Raw genomic sequence first — 16569 nt, forward strand, 5'->3', positions numbered from 1 at the left:
TTATAAATTGAGCAGCAATAAACATGGTTGAGAATGTACTTCTAAGGAAATGAGATGATTCCTTCGGATATATACCTAGGAGTGCTATAGCAGGGTCATATGGAAGATCAATCATTAGCAGTTTTAGGAACCTCCACACTGATTTCCCAAATGGCTGGACCAGATCGCATTCCGACCAGCACTGTAAAAGGATTCCTCTTTTTCCACATCCCCGCCAACATTTATGATCATTCCTTTTCATGATGGTGGCCAATCTGACAGGAGTGAGATGGAATCTCAATGTAGTTTTAATCTGCCTTTCCTGATGACTAGTAACGTAGAACATTTTTTTAGAGGCTTATATGCCATTTGTATTTCTTCCTTTGAGAATGCTCTATTTAGCTCCATAGCTATTTTTTGATTGGCTTGTTTGATTCCTTATTATTTAACCTTTTATTTTAATATTTTTTGTTCATTTTTTATTTATTTTTTTGAGAGAGACAGACACAAAGAGAAAGACAGATAGAGGGAGAGAGACAGAATGGGCGTGCCAGGGCCTCCAGCCTCTGCAAACGAACTCCAGATGCGTGCGCCCCCTTGTGCATCTGGCCAACGTGGGACCTGGGGAACTGAGCCTCGAACAGGGGTCCTTAGGCTTCACAGGCAAGCACTTAACCACTAAGCCATCTCTCCAGCCCTATTTAACTTTTTGAGTTCTTTGTATATCCTACATATTAATCCTCTATCAGATATATAGCTGGTGAAGATTTTTTTCCCATTCTGTAGGCTGCCTCTTTACTTTTTTCACTGAGTCCTTTGCAGTGCAAAATCTTTGCAATTTCATGAGGACCCAGTGATTAATCTGTGGTTTTATTGCCTGAGCAATTGGGGTTGTGTTCAGAAAGTCTTTGCCAAGACCAATATGTTGAAGGGTTTCCCTTACTTTTTCCTCTAGCAGTTTCAGAGTTTCAGGTCTGTTGTTAAGGTCTTTAATCCACTTGGACTTAATTCTTGTGCATGGCGAGAGAGAAGAATCTATTTTCATCCTTCTGCAGATATATATCCAGTTTTCCCAACACCATTTGCTGAAGAGACTGTCTTTTAACCAATGAGTATTTTTGGCATTTTTGTTGAATATCAGGTGGCTATAGCTACCTGGTCTTGCATCTGCGTCCTCTATTCTGTTCCAATGATCTACATGTCTGTTTTTGTGCCAGTACCACGCTGTTCTTGTTCCTATGGCTCTATAGTATAGGTTAAAATCAAGTATGGTGATACCACAGCCTTATTTTTGTTACTCAGTATTATTTTATATATTCGAGGTGATTCCAAATGAATTTTTGGATTGTTTTTTCTATTTCCATGAAGAATGCCTTTGGAATTTTGATAGGGATTACATTAAATGTGTAGATTGCTTTTGGTAAGATTGACATTTTCACAATATTGATTCTTCCAATCCAGGAACAAGGGATGTTTCTCCACTTTCTAGTGTCTTCTGCAATTTCTCACTTAAGTGTTTTAAAGTTCTCATTGTAGAGATTCTTTACTTCCTTGGTTAGGTTTATTCCAAGGTACTTTATTTATTTACTTTTTTGATGCAATTGTAAGTGGGAGTGATTCTCTGATTTCATCCTCTGTGTGTTTTTGTGAGCATATATGAAGGCTACTGATTTCTGTGTATTTATTTTTTATTCTGCTATGTGGCTGTAGGTTTTTATCAGCTCTAACAGTTTGCTAGTAGAGTCTTTAGGGTCCTTTATGTACAGAATCATGTCATCTGCAAATAATGATAACTTGATCTCTTCCTTTCCAATCTGTATCCTTTTTATGTGTGTCTCCTGCTTTATTGCTATGGCTAAGACATCCAAAACTATATTAAATAAAAGTGGAGACAGTGGACACCCTTGTCTTGTTCCTGATTTTAGTGGAAAAGCTTCCAGTTTTTCACCATTTAGTAATATGTTGGCTGTAAGCTTGTCATAAATAGCCTTTATTATACTGAGATATGTTCCTTCTATTCCCTGTCTCTGTAGGACTTTTATCATGAAGGGATGTTGGACTTTGTCAAATGCTTTCTCTGTGTCTAATGAGATGATCATGTGATTTTTGTCCTTCAGCCCATTTATGTAATGTATTACATTTATAGATTTGAGTATATTGAATCCTCCCTGCATCTCTGGGATAAAGCCTACTTGGTCAGGGTGAATGATCTTTTTGATATATTCTTGTATTCCGTTTGCCAATATTTTGTTGAGAATTTTTTTTAATTAATTATTTATTTATTTGAGAGAGACAGACACAGAGAGAAAGACAGGTAGAGGGAGAGAAAGAATGGGCGTGCCAGGGCTTCCAGCCTCTGCAAACGAACTCCAGACGCGTGCGCCGCCTTGTGCATCTGGCTAACGTGGGACCTGGGGAACCGAGCCTCGAACCGGGGTCCTTAGGCTTCACAGTCAAGTGCTTAACCGCTAAGCCATCTCTCCAGCCCCCTTGTTGAGAATTTTTGCATCTATGTTCATGAGGGAGATTGGTCTGTAATTTTCTTTTTATGTTCTATCTTTGCCTGGTTTTCGTACCAGGGTGATGATGGCCTCATAGAAGGAGTTTGGTAGGATTCTTTCTTTTTCTATTTCCTGGAAAAGCTTAAGAAGCAATGGTGTTGGCTTTTCCTTAAAGGACTGTTAAAATTCAGCAGTGAATGCATCTGGGTCTGGGCTTTATTTAGTTGGGAGATTTTTGATAACTGTTTGGAACTCCATGTTTGTTATAGGTCTATTTAAGTGATTAATCTCATGTTGATTTAAATTAGGTAGGTCATAAAAATCAAGGAAATCATCCATTTCTTTCAGATTTTCATACTTTGTGGAGTATATGCTTTTATAGTATGTCCCTATGATTTTTTGAATTTCTCTGGCTACTGTTGTGATGTTACCTTTTTCATCACTGATTTTATTAATTTGTGTCTCTTCTCTCTTTCTTTTGGTCAGATTTGCTAAGGGATTATCAATCTCATTTATCCTTTCAAAGAACCAACTCTTTGTTTCATTAATTCTTTGGATTTTTTTGTTTCTATTTCATTAATTTCTGCCCTATTCTTTATTATTTCTTCCTGTCTACCAATTTTTGGTTTGCCTTGTTCTTTTTTTTTCAAAATATTTTGTTCGGCAGACTTTCAGTTAAGATGGCAGTGTAGGTACAATGCTAAAGCAGCCAGGGGGGAAAAACGACCAAAAAATCTAAGCAAAATACACACTTTTACTAAAAAGTGAGGTATATAGGAAATTGAAGCGGCATCAGAGAAGTAGAAGAGATCCAGAGCATCCAGAGCCCGCACAGGCTGGCAAAAGCGGCTCTGGCAGCTCCACCAACTGCAGCGGCAGCAGCACAATGGAAAGTGGCCAGACTCGGCTCTAGCCACAGGAAAAGCCAGGTGCAGGAGCTTCCCCGCACACCAGCGCTCTCCGCAACTCAGGAACCGTGAAGGGAGAGCCGCAGTGAGCAACTGAGGAGCAGACTGCGAGGTAGAAGAACACGTGGAACAGCAAGAGACCCAGAGCAATTGTGGCTCCCTCCCCTCCCCCACAGACTGAGCCCAGCTCCAGTGAATAGAGCAGCGGTCCCGAGACCGGGCCACGCCAACTTGAGCACACAGCGGGACCCAAGCAGGATCAGAGTTCGGCAGCAACATCAGTGGCTCTGGCACCAGTAACAGCGGCCCCAGCAGTAGCAGCTCCAGTTGCGGCAGCAGCAGCAGACCCAGCAGCAGCAGACCCAGGAGCGCAAGCAGCTGCAGATCCCGCAGCAGCAGCTTCAGTGGCAGCAGCGGCAGTGGAAACAGCAGCATAAGCTTCAGCAGCAGTGGTGGCTCCAGCAGTGGCAGCTACAGCAGCAGCAGAGGCAGCAACGGCTACAGACTCAGCAGCAGCAGCTCCAGCAGCAGGGGTGCTGATATGCAGGGCCACACTTGCCATGCTTGGTTTGCCCTGCAGGAAAAGCCAGTGACCAGCTCCAGAAATCAGAACAACAGCCCGATGACCCAGGCAGCAACTCGACTGAGACCAAAATCATCCAAGGTAACTGGGATTGCACCAGGGAAGGGTCTCACTTGGTAGCAAGTTGACTTGGATCCCTCAACAGACCAGAAATCTTAACCTCTTTGTTGATAGAGGATCTGGTCTTTATAATAACTACTCTTGCATACATACTAGGGGCTGTTTTTGATTGAATGTGTACAGTGTTTAGTTAAGCTTTAGAATCTACCTGTATTTTATTCCACTCAGCCTGCTTGAATACGTCTATAGCAGGGAAACTCAACCCCTAAGAACATCTTTGTAGATACTCTGAGAGTCTTAAGAGCCACATATAACACCTTAAGCTTCTACTCTGAAAATATATTACATCAAATCTATTGATACAGCTATGAATACCCAGCTAGCTAGAAAATCCAAGCATTAACTTAATCCAAGATGCAAAAATATATACATTATAACACAAGAAACACTAAAAAGCAAGACGATATAAATCCACCTAAAAGTATTAATGCATCAGAAATGTCCTCCAGTGAGAAAGAGTTAGAGTAAATGCCTGAGAAAGAGTTCAAAAGAATGATTATAAATATGTTCAAAGAGGTCAAAGAAAAAATCAAAGGAAACAAAGAAGAAATCAAAGAGGAAATAAAATGAATCAAAGAAGACGCAGGACACCAATTTAATGAAATAAAGAAGGCAATACAAGACATAAATAAGGAAATAGAAATAATAAAGAAAAACCAGTCAGAATTACTAGCAATGAAGAACACAGTTAATGAAATAAAACCTCTGTAGAAAATCTCACCAGTGGGATGGGTGAGGGAGAGGACAGAATATCTAAACTAGAAGACCAGGTGGCAGATCTAATACAGTCCAACAAAGAGAAAGACAAACTAATAGAAAAGTATGAGTGGGGATTTCAGGATATTCGGGACACTATGAAAAGATCCAATATTAGAATTCAGGGCATAGTAGAAGGAGAAGAATTCCACTCCAAATGCATAGTAGGCATCTTCAACAAAATCATAGAAGAAAATTTCCCCCAAATTGGGAAAGAGGTGCCAATGCAGATACAGGAAGCCTTTAGAACGCCAGCCAGAAAAAACCTGGAAATAACCTGTCCTCGCCATATTATAATCAAACTTCCAAACACACACACCAAAGAAAAAATATTGAAAGCAATTAGAGAGAAAAATCAAGTTACCTACAAAAGCCAGCCCATCAGGATTACAGCAGATTATTCAACACAAACTTTTAAAGCCAGAGGGGCTTGGAGTGATATATTCCAAGTTCTGAAAGATAACAACTGTCAACCAAGGTTACTTTATCCTGCAAAGTTATCCATTCAAATAGACGGAGAAATAAGGACATTCCATGACAAAAGCAGGTTAAAGGAGTATTTGAAGACAAAACCAGCTCTACAGAAAATACTTGATAGAATCCTCCATGCTGAAGAAAAGGAAAAGTGCACATATAAGGAACCTAGAAAAAACAAGCAATACTCAAATACTAGTTAACACAAGAGAGCACAGGTAGAACCAGAACCACAAAAAAAAAAAAAAGGCAAACATAAATACACAGCTTTCAATAATATATTTTAATATCAACGGCCTCAATGCCCCAAACCAAAAGACATACGTTTGCAGACTGGGTTAAAAAGCAGGATCCTACAATTTGATGTCTCCAAGAAACTCACCTTTCTACAAAGGAGAGACATTATCTTAAGGTGAAAGGTTGGAAGACGGTGTTTCAAGCAAATGGGCCTAGAAAACAAGCAGGGTTTGCTATCCTAATATTGGACAAGGTAGACTTTAGTCCAATATTCGTCACGAAAGATAAGGAAGGTCACTTTATATTGATTAAGGGCACATACCACAGGAGGACATTACAATCCTAAACATATATGCACCTAACATGGGGGCTCCCAAATTCGTCAAACAAACACTATTAGAACTAAGGTCACAGATAACACCAAACACAGTGGTGGTGGGTGACTTTAACACCCCACTCTCATCAATTGACAGGTCATCCCGGGAAAAAATAAACAGAGAGGCATCTGGACTAAATGAGGTCATAGAAGGAATGGACTTAACAGATATATACAGGACATTTCATCCAAAGGCTGCAGAATATACATTCTTTTCAGCAGCACATGGAACATTCTCTAAAATAGACCATATATTAGGACAAAAAGCAAATCTTAACAAATTCAGGAAAATTGAAATAATTCCTTGCATTCTATCTGACCACAATGGAATTAAACTACAAATCAGTAGCAAGAAAGGCTTTAGAGCATACACAAAATCATGGAAACTAAACAATACACTACTAAATGATGAATGGGTCAATGAAGAAATCAAGAAGGAAATCAAAAAATTTAAAGAGTCAAACAGAGTAATGAGAACACAACACATCAAAATCTCTGGGACACAATGAAGGCAGTTCTAAGAGGTAATTTTATAGCCATAAGTGCCTATATTAAGCAATTAGAAAGGTCGCAAGTAAACGACCTAATGCTTCACCTTAAAGCCTTGGAAAAAGAAGAACAAGGCAAACCAAAAAGCAGTAGATGGGAAGAAATAATAAAGATTAGGGCAGAAATTAATGAAATAGAAACAAAAAAAAAAAACAATCCAAAGAATTAACGAAACAAAGAGTTGGTTCTTTGAAAGGATAAACAAGATTGATAAACCCTTAGCAAAACTGACCAAAAGAAAGAGAGAAGAGACACAAATTAATAAAATCAGAGATGAACAAGGTAACATCACAACAGATTCCAGAGAAATTCAAAAAATCATAGGGACATACTATAAAAGCATATACTCCACAAAATATTTTGTTCATTTTTTTTATTTACTTATTTGAGAGCGACAGACACAGGGAGAAAGACAGATAGAGGGAGAGAGAGAGAATGGGTGTGCCAGGGCTTCCAGCCACTGCAAACGAACTCCAGACGCGTGCGCCTCCTTGTGCATCTGGCTAACATGGGACCTGGGGAACCGAGCCTTGAACCGGTGTCCTTAGGCTTCACAGGCAAGCGCATAACCGCTAAGCCATCTCTCCAGCCCTGCCTTGTTGTTTTTTATCCAAGGCTTTAAGTTGAAGCTTTAGGTCGTTTCCTTGTGACCTTTTAAATTTCTTAATATAGGCACTTAAGGCTATAAATTTACCTCTTAGAACTGCCTTCATTTTGTCCCAGAGATTTTGCTATGTTGTATTCTCATTATCGTTTGACTCTATAAATTTTTTGATTTCCTTCTTGATTTCTTCATTGACCCATTCATCATTTAGTAGTGTATTGTTTAGTTTCCATGATTTTGTGTATGCTCTATGGCCTTTCTTGCTACTGATTTGTAGTTTAATTCCATTGTGGTCAAATAGAGTGCAAGGAGTTATTTCAATTTTCCTGAATTTGTTAAGATTTGCTTTGTGTCCTAATATATGGTCTATTTTAGAGAACGTTCCATGTGCTGCTGAAAAGAATGTATGTCCTGCAGCATTTGGATGAAATGTCCTGTATATATCTGTTAAGTCTATTCCTTCTATGACCTCATTTAGTCCAGATGCCTCTCTGTTTACTTTTTACCTGGAATGACCTGTCAATTGATTAGAGTGGGGTCTTAAAGTCACCCACCACCACTGTGTTTGGTGATATCTGTGACCTTAGTTCTAATAGTGTTTGTTTGATGAATCTGGGAGCCCCCATGTTAGGGTCATATATGTTTAGGATTGTAATGTCCTCCTGTTGGAGTGTGTCCTTAATTAATATAAAGTGACCTTCCTTATCTTTCTTTACTAATGTTGGACTGAAGTCTACCTTGTCACATATTAGGATAGCAACCCCTGCTTGTTTTCTAGGCCCATTTGCTTGAAACACCGTCTTCCAACCTTTCACCCTAGATAATGTCTCTCCTTTGTAGAAAGTTGAGTTTCTTGGAGACAACAAATTGTAGGATACTGCTTTTTAACCCAGTCTGCAAACCTATGTCTTTTGGTTGGGGCATTGAGGCCATTGATATTAAGAGATATTATCGAAAGGTGTGTATTTATGTTTGCCTTTTTTTTTTTTTTTTGTGGTTCTGGTTCTACCTGTGCTCTCTTGTGTTAACTAGTATTTGAGTATTGCTTGTCTTTTCTAGGTTCCTTATATGTATGCTTTTCCTTTTCTTCAGCATGGAGGATTCTATCAAGTATTTTCTGTAGAGCTGGTTTTGTCTTCAAATAATCCTTTAGCCAGCTTTTTTGGTGGAATGTCCTTATTTCTCCGTCTATTTGCATGGATAACTTTGCAGGATAAAGTAACCTTGGTTGACAGTTGTTATCTTTCATAACTTGGAATGTATCACTCCAAACCCTTCTGGCTATTAAAGTTTGTGTTGAATAATCTGTTGTAATCCTGATTGGCCGCTTTTGTAGGTTGCTGGAGCTGGGCTCAGGAGATTGGGGAGGGGAGGGAGCCGCAGCTGCTCTGGTTCTCTTGCTGTTCCACGTGTTCTGTGTTCTTCTACCATCATCCCTTGTTCACTGCCCTCTCCCTTCACGTTTTCCTGAGTTGTGGAGAGCACAGCGTGAGTGGAAGCTCCCAGCACCTGTCTTTTCCTCAGGCTGGAGCTGAGTCTGATGGCTTTGTGGTGAGCCGCTGCTGTGGTTGGTGGAGCTACAGGGGCCACTTTTGCGACCTCTGTGGGCTCAGGATGCTCTGGATCTCTTCTACTCAGCTGCTGCTTCAATTTCCTGTACACCTTCCTTTTTAGTAAAAGTGTGTATTTGGCTGAGTTTTTTTGGTCTTTTTCTCCCCTGGGCTGCTTTGGCATGGTACCTACTCCGCCATCTTAACCGGAAGTCTGTTTTATATTTTATTATTATATTTTTTATTTATTTTGTATTTTATTTTATTGTGAGTCAGGGTCTCACCATAACCCAGAGTGAAGTGAAACTCATGCTGTAGCCCAGGCTGGCCTTGAAATCACTGACAATCATATTGTTACAGGTCATAATAATCACGACAGAGTGCTCAGCATCTATCTGCTCTGAGAAGCTGTTTGAACATAGGACTTCAAGCTTATTTGCAGGGAGTAAATTAGAACAGCCAGCTGTTCCTATTGGCATTTGATGGTGCCTTGGAAGCATGGGTTAGGCTTTCGTTCTTAGAGGGTGCCTGGCCTCCCCTGCTTTGTGCGCCTGGCCAAGTTGGCTTTCTCTGGGCGGGGAAGCCAGGACCGCCTGGCCGCACAAGGCCCAGAGAGTCGGGGCGCGGGAGTGAGGAACAGCGCCCCGCGGCTCCACCGGAACACGCCCCGGTCAGCGCTGGACTGGGCGTCTCAGGCGCCGCGAGGATTCTGGGGTTTTCAGCCCCAGCATCGTGTGGGTTCCGAGAGCTGAGGCAGGTGACGGCTTCGGACGGGCGGAGAGAGCGGGGAGCGCGCGAGTGGCACCCCTACAGCTCTGCCGTCTTTTGCGCGGCCCCAGGGACAGCGGGAGCAGCCTCGTGGCAGGGAGCAGGCTGCCGGGTGCCTGGGACGAGGGATGGAGGCAGTTTCCACCCTAGCGCCCCCATCCTTGCCGGGCCAGACCAGGAGGAGCCCCGCGGTGGAGCGGACAGAGCTGGTTTCCCCGCGCGCAAAGCCGAAGCCCTTCCGTGGGTCAGACTCGGGGCGAAGACCGCCCGGTCCTCGGGTCGCCCCTATGTGGCAGGCGCTGCTTTTGTCGCCAGGGGACGTGGGGCCGCAGGAGGAAAGGAGAGGGAAGGGGGAAGGGGGGAAGGGAAGGAGGGGAGGCGGGGAGGGCGGAGGGAGGGTGTGTGGGAAAGTGCGTTGGTTTGGGGGCGGGCGGCCGCCTACTTGCCGGAGCCAGGCTGGGAGCGCGGTGCAGCCCGGGGAAGGGGTCTTGAACGCTGGGAGACTTCCTGACTCCGAACGACCCCGATTTAGGGAGGCCCGAGGGGCAGGAGGCTAGATTTTTGGTTGAGCTTCAATTAGCCGGAGATAATTAAATCCGGAACCGCGCATCTTGTTAATAATTATAGCCCCGGAGCGACAGGGCCGTCGCCGCTGGCGGCGGATTTTCAGGCCCAGGCGGGGACCAGTGTCTCCCGAGCCTCAGGCTTGGCTGGCGTGCGAGATGGGGAGAATTGCCTCCGCGTCTCTCTGACTGCCGCGAGCTCGGGGCGTGCCAGGCCCGCTGCCCTAGCCCCGCACGAAGGGCCCTCGTCAGCTGCATACCCGGTGCCAAGGGGAAATGCGTCTCCAGCTCCCCGGAAAGCACCGTGTAGGAAACGGCCCGGCAGGACGGGGTAGATGATCTCTCTCTCTCTCTCTCTCCTTTCTCTCTCTTTCTCTTTTAAATATTTTATTTATCGGAAGAGAGGGAGAAAGTTAGAGGCTGATGAGAGAGAGGGAGGGAGGGAGGGAGAGAGATTGGGCACCTCAAGGCCTCCAGCCATTACAAAGGAACTCCAGACGCGTGCTTCACCTTCTGCTTCTGGCTTACTTACGTGGATCCTGGGGAATCAAACCTGGGTCTTCCAGCCGAAGTGTACACGAAGAGCACCAAGGCAAGATTTCTCCCAGACAGGTCCCAGGACACCCGGAGAAGCCTGACAGGGGTAAGAGGGGGCAAGAGGGGCTGTCGGTGCGGCTCACTCGGTGGCCCTGGCAGGCAGTGTGGAGGAACGAGGGCCATCGCGCCCGTGCTCCAGGGTTCAGGAGGCTGCTGAGCCACGTCGAACCACGTGGGCAGTTCGTGCTGGACACTTCTCTGAGCAGCGGTGGGATGCGAGCTCCTGCCGCCGCGGCTCCCGTGGCAACACTGCGCCGCGCGCCGCGCTCTTCACTGAGGTAGCGGGTCTCTCCCTAGTGCGGCTCTTCCTCATTCTCTCTGTTTCTATTCGTTCTGGTTCTCCCCATCAACCCCTGACCCAGAACTGTTAAATGAAAAAATAATATTTTTTCCAAGAATGTATCATTATCTCAACGGGTGTTCCTGATGGAGCCGCTGGCCACAAAGGATCCTGCTATAAAAGCTGGGGTGCCACAGCAGCCCTGATTCCACACCTGGGAGGGAAATGTTCTGGCTAGCAGGGATGAATTTTCATATGTAAAACTGTGTGTAGCTCATGGACGCTGAATTTAGGCTGGAAGAAATGGTGACATCCGGGCTGGAGAGATGGCTTAGAGGTTAAGCGCTTGCCAGTGAAGCCTAAGGACCCCGGTTCGAGGCTCGGTTCTCCAGTTCCCACGTTAGCCAGATGCACAAGGGGGCGCACGCGTCTGGAGTTCGTTTGCAGAGGCTGGAAGCCCTGGCGCTCCCATTCTCTCTCTCTCCATCTGTCTGTCTTTCTCTCTCTGTCTGTTGCTCTCAAATAAATAAATAAATTAAAAAAAAAAAAGAAATGGTGACATCCATTTAAAGAAAAACAAAGAAATTTATGCTGGAAAAAGCCTTTACCATCTATTTAGTTCATTGTCATTTGCAGGTGTATGCCTTTTTTTTAAGGCTAGCCCAGATTTTAAAAAAAATAACATGGCAATGATAATCTAAACTTTTATCAAGAGAAAGTGAATCTAATAAAAGATCAATCTATTCCATGCCAATGTCAAGTAAATTTTTTAAAAAGAAAGAAAACCCTTTATTTTTGAAGTAGATAATGTACAGTGGTACACTAATTTATGTTCTTTGCTTGACTCTCTCAATGACTTGGATAACTGCCGGGTTATAATTTTCCCTCTTGCCTCCCGTGTTTCCATTGCTTGAGATAAGCTTTTAAATTTATAGAATAGTTTTAGGCTTATAGAAAAGTTACAAAGAGTACTCCAGTGCCCTACCCCCACTTTTTTCCTATTGTCAACATCATTGACATTAGTTATGATTAATTACTATGCATTATCATGATAAACTTGTCACAACCAAAGAACTAACATCAACATCAATGCATTATTATTAACTAAACTCCATATTTCACTTAGATTTTATTAACTTTCACCTCCCTTTTTTGTTCTTGGATCCCATCCAGGCTATCACATAAGTCCTATGATAGTTTCTCAGACTTGGTTTTAATGGCCTTGAGAATAAGGATTCTTTTTTTTTTTTTTTTTGGAATGGAAACATGATTTACATAGAGTGACATAAATATATCAAGTGACATTGTATGAGTTGTAGTCATGCACCTATTCCACTTCTGCATAGACAACATAGAGTTTAGTGTTTAAAATATTGTCAAACAAATTTGCAATTGTATTTGTCTATTTTCTCCTCTGTGGATACCTGTTCTACCAAAGATGACCTTTCAATTGCAACCAAATAGATAAACTTGCTCAACTTCAAATGCCATTAAAGAACTGTTAAACTGAAACAGCTTAATGCATTGTTGATCATTTACTTTGAATAATCTTTTTTTTTTTTGAGTTTGAGCAGCAAGCACTTTTTTATTTTAAATTTTTATTTATTAATTTGAGAGCAACAGACAGAGAGTGAAAGAGGCAGAGAGAGAGAGAGAGAGAACAGGCACGCCAGGGCCTCCAGCCACTGCAACTGAACTCCAGACGCATGTGCCCCCTTGTGCATCTGGCTAAAGTGGGTCCTGGAGAATCGAGCCTTGAACCAGGGTCCTGAGGTTTCACAGGCAGGCGCTTAACCGTTAAGCCATCTCTCCAGCCCCAGCAAGCACTTTTTAAAAATATATATATATATTTCTTATTTATTTATTTGAGAGAGAGATTGAGAGAATGAGTGTGCCAGCGCCTCCTGCTGGTACAAATGAACTCCAGACACATGTGCCACTTTGTGCCTTAGGCTTTATGTGGATACTGGGGACTTGAACTCAGGTTGTTAGGCTTTACATTCAAATGTCTTAACCCCTGAGCCATCTCTCCAGTCCTTTTCTTTTTTTTTTATTTTTGAGGTAAGGTCTCATTCTAGCCCAGGCTGACCTAGAACTCACTCTGTAGTTCCAGACTGGTCTTGAACTTACAGTCATCCTCTTACCTCTGCCTCCTCCCTGGCACATTCCTCTTATCCCTGATGAAGTGGGACCACTACATGAGAGTCACCATGGGAGAAACAGGTAGTGTCATTGTCTCCTAGTGGGGACTGGCCTTCCCCAGGCCAGAAGTTCTAAGTGCCTCACTTCCCGCTTTGATCCCAGCCAGGGCCCAGGGCCCCCAGCACCCTGACCTTAGAGCCCTGATTGCCTCAGCACAAACTCCCACTTCCTCAGCGCCAGTTCAGTGTCCCGTGGGGAGATGTCACGGTGCCACACCACCCGCACCGACCGTTCTGTCCAGGGAAACAGCAGCACACGCACGGCATGGCCAGTCTGGGCCACCTCCTCAGCGCTCACGGCCTGCAGGCGCCGGCACAGCTCTGCGGGTGACAGCCCGTCTACGTGCACCAGCACCATGTTGGTCTCCACAGTGGCGGCATCCACGGAGCACATGGGTGACGCCAGTTCCTGGAGCCCTGAGCCAGAGTCTGCGATGAGCACAGCCTAACTCCAATGTCACCTGGAGAAGGCTGAGGGGCAGCCCAGCTGTCTTGGTGGGGAAAGGACCCTGAGTCCCAGTATAGCCCTTGGGATCACATGGACTCATCTGCCATTTCAGCTACATGCCCTGAGGCAAATGAGGTGATCTCTCTGGGCCTCAGTTTCTTCATTAGTTAAATAGAAACATCACAGGATTGTGAGAATCCAACAGGTGAGACTGGAGTCTGAGGCTCCAGGCACTCTGCAAAGGCTCCTTACTCTACTGCACACTTCCTTATATCAGGCACCACGTGGAATAGGGCCTGGGGAGGTAAGGAGATCTGGGACCCTCCCTAGAGACTCAACATAGCCAGGCTTCAGGATGCAGACCTCCTGGGATCTACCCTGCTACAGAGGACCCCCACACCCAACTGAGAAGGAGCCAGCCCAGGCACCTGTGGCGAATCTCTGAGCATTCTGGTGGTCCCTCAGCAACACCTCCTCAGCTTCAGCCAGTCCCACCAGGGCAGCGGCGGCTAGTACCCCAGCCTGGCGCATGCCCCCACCCAGGGCCTTCCGCAGGCGCCAGGCTTCTTCAATGAAGTCCTTGGATCCTCCAACTAGGGCCCCCACTGGTGCCCCCAGGCCCTGGGGAGGGGGAGAGGAAAGACTCCTGGGGCTTCGTCCAAGCATACAGCCCATTCTTGAGCTGGGGAGGGCAGATGGACAGCCCCTGAGGCTCAGGGCTGGCAGGCCAGGAGCTCAGGGACCCAACTCTGCCTTCTGGGGTATGCACCTTTACCCTACGTGTCTCTGGAAGGCCAGCCTACCTTGGAGAAACAGAATGATACGGAGTCACAGTACTCCACTAGGCGGGCAGGGGGTACACGCAGAGCCACCGCGGCATTCATCAGCCGGGCCCCGTCCAGGTGGACTCGGGCCCCGTGGGTGTGGGCCAAGTGGTGCACCTGGGAGTAGAGGGCAGGCAGAGGTCAGAGGGGCTGGAAGAGGCAGGACAGGTCTCTAGGCTCCTTGAGGAACTATGAGGGGTCTGGGGTCAGGATCCTGGTCTGGTGACAAGCTCTGGGTATGTGGGACCTGAGCAGTCACACTGTGCAAGCCTTGGTACTGAATGCTGTGGCAGGGCATACGACAGGTGGCAAATATTTTTTAATTCTCTTTGCAGTGTGTGTGATGTTGGGGATGGAACTCAGGGCTTATGCATGCTAAGCAAGCCCTCTGCTGTTAAGCTATGTCTCAGCTCTAGCTTTTCTTTCATTTATTTCTTTTTGTGCGTATGTTTTCGGGGTGGAGTCTCACTTTAGCCCAGGCTAACCTGGAACTCACTCTGTAGTCCCAGGCTGATTCCAAACTCAAGGTGATAGGCGATCCTCCTACCTCTGCCTCCCAAGTGCTGGGACTAAAGGTGTGTGCCACCATACCTGGCCCCTCATTTTATTCTTTAACGCAGTGTTACAGTTTGAACCGAGGACTCTGTGCATGCTAGGTAAGCACCCTACCAACTGACCTACACCCCCAGCCCAGCTTTCTTTCTTTCTTTCTTTTGCTATTGTTGTAATTTTTTTTTATGAGAGAGAGAGAGAATTGGCACACCAGGGCCTCCTGCCACTGCAATCAAACTCCAGATGCATGGGCCACCTCGTGTGCATGTGTGACCTTGCACATTTGTGTCACCTTGTGCGTTTGGCTTATGTGGGACCTGGAGGGTCGAAAATGGGTCAGTAGGTTTTGCAGGCAAGCGTCCTAGCTGCAGCCATCTCTCCAGCCCCTAGCCTTAGTTTATGAAGCTCTTGCCAAGGGCCAAACTCAATGTTCCAGCTTCCAGCTGCAGCACCACAAGGAGGCTCGCCAGGCAGTGGAACTCACACATGCAACTTCCTTGCCAATGCAGGCCAGGACAAGTACCAGTTGAGAGCTTCACCATGGGGGCCAGGCAGTGGACCAGTGGGGGAGGAGGGCAGTCTACCTGTTGGAGGTAGTCGATGGGGAGGACCCGGCCCCCTGAGCTGCTGTGCGTGTTTTCCAGGCACACAAGCTCACAGATTGGGTGGTAGGGGTTCCCGACGCCCTGAGTGATGGCTCTCTCTAGCTCATGCAGGTCCAGCGTGCCATGAGGTAGGTCTGGGAGGGCATGGGAGTGCACCCCAGCGATCAGAGATGAGGTTGGCCATGGTGTTGGTTGGTACAAACAGAGTGCGCTCCACACCCAGCAGCTCCGCAGCCTTTTCCTGGAGCTCGCGGACCGTGGGGTCCTCGCCATAGTCGTCGTCCCCCACGACCGCCTCGGCCATAGCGCGCCTCATGGCCGGCCCGGGTCTGGTCACCGTGTCGCTGCGCAGATCCACCACGTGGACCTGGACCCCCGCCCCGCTCCAAGACCACCGCGCCCAGGGCACCCTGATACCCGGCACCAGGGCTCGGGCCGCTGTGCGGAGCATGGCGAAAGCAGCGCTCGCCCACCCGCCCTCCCCTCGGGGCCTGGACCGCGGCCTGGTCTCTGAATAATCTTTTTTTGGACCTAATTTAGAGTACGGATCTCTATTTATTCTGGAACATTTCCTCTGCTGTAGAGAGAATAGTACAGACGTGCTCCTAAAACCCAGACAGCTCGGACAAGGTGGTCTGGGGCATTCACTAGGACTGTACAGCAGCTTCAACAAAGCCTCCTACTTTCCACTCTTAATACTGAAGCGATAACTAATGCACTCCTTTGTGCACAGCTCTTGGGGGAAAAAACATTTCTGAGTAATGCCTTAAAAATTATTTACTTATTTGCAAGCAGAGAGAGATAGAAGAGAGACAGACAGAGAGAATGGGTGCACCAGGGCCTCCAGCTGCTGCAAATAGACTCCAGATGTATGTACCACTTTGTGCCTCTGGCTTTACGTGGGAACTGGGGAATCAAACTTGGGTTGTTAGGTTTTGTAGGCAAGCACATTAACTGCTGAGCCATCTCTCCAGCCTGAGTAATGCTTTTTTAAGGAAGCTGACCTTTAATTATAGCCAAGAAAAGTCATAATGCGAACTACCCTAGCATATGATAGTCTACATCATTTGCCTGAATTTTAATAGAAAAAAAAA

At 45.7% G+C, this 16569-nt stretch overlaps 1 pseudogene; it reads right to left on the reverse strand.

Annotated features, from left to right (window-relative positions):
* Positions 1-12939: 12939 nt before the first annotated feature.
* LOC101599611 lies at positions 12940-15926 on the reverse strand (annotated as a pseudogene).
* Positions 15927-16569: the final 643 nt, after the last annotated feature.

Source organism: Jaculus jaculus, chromosome 15, assembly GCF_020740685.1.
Source record: "Jaculus jaculus isolate mJacJac1 chromosome 15, mJacJac1.mat.Y.cur, whole genome shotgun sequence".
NCBI classification, from domain to species: domain Eukaryota; kingdom Metazoa; phylum Chordata; class Mammalia; order Rodentia; family Dipodidae; genus Jaculus; species Jaculus jaculus.